The sequence below is a fragment of the Pinus tabuliformis genome, chromosome 4_2 (assembly GCF_031772625.1).
Source record: "Pinus tabuliformis cultivar Carrire ecotype Pingquan chromosome 4_2, CPIR1, whole genome shotgun sequence".
In the NCBI taxonomy this organism is placed as follows: domain Eukaryota; kingdom Viridiplantae; phylum Streptophyta; class Pinopsida; order Pinales; family Pinaceae; genus Pinus; species Pinus tabuliformis.
This window is the reverse complement of record NC_142304.1, coordinates 731319440-731324487: the sequence shown is the minus strand read 5'-3', so window position 1 is coordinate 731324487 and position 5048 is coordinate 731319440.

The window sequence follows — 5048 nt, the reverse complement described above, 5'->3', positions numbered from 1 at the left end:
GTTGATAGACACTATGATGTTGGCTATGGATGTAGAGATGGAAGGGATGCCACTGGCTCTTCTATTGTTGGGCATCACTCATGATATGGAACATCTTTATCTCAATCACCAAGGGGGTTTTGTGAAAAGAAAGAAATCAAGCTTGGTGCAGCAAAGTGTCCTTTTACCCGGAAATTTCAACACACTATGAAGTACAAAAATTCAACATCCTGCCAGACACAGATTCTTTCTTTTGTCTTAATTAAGGCAATTAAAATAATTTTATTTTTAATTTAAGAAAAAAAAGGGAAAAAAATTGGTCTTCGAAAACAACTCAAACTACCCTCTTCTAGAGTAGTGAAATGAACGTTGGGATGGACACGAAACAGAAATGAAAGGCACAAGATTACGGTTTCAACACTCCATCTTACACTACAGAACGCGCTGCTAAATCTTGGACCCAATCTAAAGGGCAGAAGAAAATGGAAATATTTAAATCTAATTTGTTATTTTTTTAATTGGAACTTGAAAAAATTCAAATATTTTTCATGTGGCGTATACAACTGAAAATATTCACTTAATATCAAATCTGGTCCATCTATTTAACAAAAATTCAAAATTTTGCAAACCCACTACTTCATTCCAAAATAGATACGCCTATCGGCGACGATGATTTTAAGCCACCGTAAGAACCCTCGGTATCGCACTAGTCGCAATCCTCTCTCAGATGCTTTTGTGTAACTCAGAAAATTAGCTGACACCGGGACTCTGTGATGTGACGAGGCATTTTCATTTCAGTGCAGTTTTCTACATCAAGTAAGCTGTTTAAACCTTTAAAATCTGCGTAACTATCTCATGGAGTAAACTTTAAAGTCTTTGTCATCATCACATTATAGAGTACGTCTGACTCACGATTCTCTCAAATCAAATCAATGGCACTCTGTCTCAAAATCCTCGAGTATTTTCATTGAAGTTAATGTAGAATTGTGTATCTACTATTTCTAATCTGATCAAATATTCAGTGCCTGCTTGGCGATTGGAAACTAGGTACACGAAACTTGGAAGTTGTCTCCGCCGAATCGAGTGGTGCCGCAATCGAGAGGTGCAATCAATGGTGTCTGCTAGTGATTAAAGTGTGCCTATTGAATCGAGGTAGTGGGGTTCGTCAGCATTATGTGCTGGCAAGAGAGTTTAGCCAGCATTATCAATCACAGAGTATGGTGTGCGCACTGTTTATAAGATGATAAAGTTTGACAAGAATGGCTGAACAACCATGTTTACAATGTGTGTCACCTTTACCTAATTTTAAACTCTGGTTACAACTTTATTAATTATTATACAATTTATCTTGACAACCTCATCCACTTTTTTAACGATGGATGCTCACCGAGAGTCACGGTCAGAAGGAAAGTTCCAGATCATTAACAATAATCAAGAGAGTCACTGTCAGAAAGAAAGTTCCAGATCATTAACAATAATCAAGAAAAAATGAAAGGTGTTGAACGTCAACAATGTCCATTGATAGGATTTATAGAGCTGGAGGTAAAGGAGTTGGTCAAGATATGGATGCTTAGAAGCATGTGGATGGACAATACATAGAGTTTTTCTAAAACGCAAGAGATGTTTGAAATTGATGATAAAGAAGTCATTTTCAATTTCAACCTTACAAGACATGGTCACGGAAGTCTTGTCATTCTCCCACCAAATCAAGGTTCACTCGTTAAATGACCTTCTCGAGTCCTCACTCGATAAGATTGTGTGAAAAATATAAACTAATATAAGCTAGAATCATTATTCAATTTGGCATCATTGACAATTTGCCACGTGGATACGTTGGCCACGGAAGATGTGAAAATATAAAGTGCATAGGAGCTTTTGGATGAGAGAAAAGATATGAAGTTTCCAAATAATATCACAAAGAATTGTTTATTGCATAATATTAATATAGTTTCATCTTAAGCGTTTATTTAATATGAGCATGGAAAAATATAATTTTCTTAGTGCAAAAAAAATTATATAAAATTTTCAATGTTTAGATTGTATTTTTGAATGCTATAGAGATTACATAGTTTTAAGTCTAAAAAAAATTTCTTCACGTGCAAAATTATTTTAGAGTGTAAAAAATAATGTGTAATTTTTCAATGTTTAAATTGTATTTTTGAATGTTGTAGAGATTACGTAGCTTAAATTTGTAAGTCTAAAAAATCTTTGTTGGATTTGAACAAAAAAACATAATACCTAATAATGAGATCATTTAAATTTTTTAAATATTTTACATAACATGTACATTGAGCGATTTTATTTTATCAACAGATTAAAATGGTTTTTTTGTTATTAATATATTTTTAAGTATATGTCAGTATTGATTCATATTAAAATATTTTATTCATAACCCACATTCGATATTTTATTATATACCACATTAAAATATTTTATTTTAACATTTTTTTTCTACATATAGATATACATAAAGTTGATCTCGATATAAAATAGTTAAGATAAATCTTCAAATAGTTTACTTAAATTAGATGGTAAATATTTTTCAAAATATAAGGTTTCACATCTTGCTCACATATTTTTTTTACTTCTAATTACTTTACATGGTAAGGTAATTATATGGAAAACTAATTATAGGAGTTGTCTTTAGTGCGACCTTTTGGACTCTTCATGTTGGAATCCAATGGAAAATTTTGACGTGAAATCTTGATTTGTATTATTTAAACTGGTTTTTTGACTATATACATGGATTCAACACCTGGAAAACCCCTAGGGCACTTGGATTGTGCAGGGGCTACCCATCAAAATGGTGATTTCAATAATTTGGTGCCAGATTTTAGAGAAATTAGACTGAACAAGCCCACCAAAAAAGCTTCCAAAAAATCGCACTAAAGACAACTCGCTAATTAAATATGTATAGCATATATTTTTTTCTTTTGTATTATAGTTCACATTGCTTTTTTATTTAGAGAATATTTTATTTTTATTCTAAGAGGGACACATTTCAATTTTAAGTTGAGCATGGACATACTTACACATCACTTTCAAACTGTAAAATGAGCCACTTAACTTTGGCATGACATATTATGCTCATACTCACTTCATTATATACCATGATTTATTCACAAACATATTTACTAATTTTGTAGATATACACTAATAAATACCATTTGCACAAATAACCAAAACATAATAACCCAAATTAAAAACACATCAAAATATGTATGCCAACCACATTAAAATTTATATATCAACCACATTATTATCTAGTTATACTAATTACTAAAAGTACATACAAATATAAAGTGAACCAATTTTGAGGTAAACGTGAGACTATAGCCAAGATCAATAGGTAAAATATTATTTCGGGTAAATAGAATTTACAAATCAACGTGTAGGTATAATACCTACAGTGAGATCATTGTTCTTGAATCGATGTAAAGTACTCGTTTAAACATAATAACCTTGTTTTAAGATTAATGCTTTATAATAATAATTTATAATCATAACTTTAAATTAAAATAATAAAATTAAATTTATTATCGAATATTAAATATTAGGAAAAGGCAGAAGATGTTTTGGATGCATATGATAATGCAACAATAGTCACGAAGATTCATACGTCCGGCTCCTGCGAGAGGCTTCATGGCCTTTGTCTTGCTTCTCTCGTCTTCCATTGCCAAGTTCTCTCTGCACATTCAGATAATGGTTACTGATGTCAGAGAGGATCTTCAGATCATTAATACAACAAACTGGTAGAGATGGGCTGAGATTCAGATTGTATAAATTCATTTTGATAGTCGATTTAGAATAGTTGCCTCTACTATGATCCAACTTAACTGACTTAAATTAGCCTACCTGATGATATTTTCTGTTTTGTAGAATTCTTGTGATCACGAGGGCGGAATGGAGGGCGGAATGGTGTACATTACCAAATAAATAGCGAGCGAGGAAAGCATGGCCAAATGCGCAGTTCATTAGTAAATGTTGTTCAAATTTCCCGGAAAAGTCTGGCAAGTAGCACTGGGTCCCTGTTCATGTGGGAACATCAAAGGACAAAGGAAAGAGCAGGCCTGGCAACAGGCACAACCAAATAATTATTAATATAATCTTCCAATAACATCAGTTATGAAATCATATATTTTAACAATAAATAAAATATAGTTAATTTCAAAATATAAAATGGGAGACATAAAATCCGCAACTATTGACGGAATCATAAGAGACCAAATGTGAAATGGCCTTTACAGTGACGTAATTTGGCGGTTATTGCTGTAATTTCCAACGCTTTCAGAAACATTTTCCGGACGCAAGTACAGATATGAATGAAAGAAAAAGAAGATATCGGATCAGGAAGCGTTAGCTTCCAGGGTTCAAAGGCGACCAGCGACAAACAACCTAATCCTGGTACCCAATTCCACGTCAACTCCATAATTGAAAAGATATCGACGACAAGTACTTTAATGAGACAGAAATAATTTCACATTCTCGTATTTGAAGTCGATAAGTGAATGGAAGCACTCCTCATAAATGGTTGAAAGGTTCATTCTTGAGAGGCCATTGAAGGAAGCCGTGTTAATCCTTATCCTATTGGACGTTGTGCGCTGCATTTTAGAGCGAATAAGCTGTAAGTTCAAACTAACCCCCATTGTATTCCAGTCCAACATTTTTGAATTAAGACCCTCGCCATTAAATTGTTTCTGAATGATCAATCTGGCTTCGATCTAGATGATTTATTGAAGGAAGATCCATACATCGATGAGATGCATAGATGAATTCAAACGACCCCCACTAATGAATTGAATGGACACGCATGAAACTGTTATATTTTCTATATAATTTTTAAAAATTCCTGGAAGCCTAACGCTTAAAATATTTTCCAAAATTATGGTTTCAATCTGGTTGTGGCTCATTACCTTTTGAATATCCTCGATCACATAGGTTATGGGAGGAAAAATATTTTTAACTTTTTATTTGATTAGCAAAATTATATTTTCTAATATAGCTGATATAAGTTTATAGATTTATATGAAGTATATATACAATACATTTATCAATATAATTAATATACT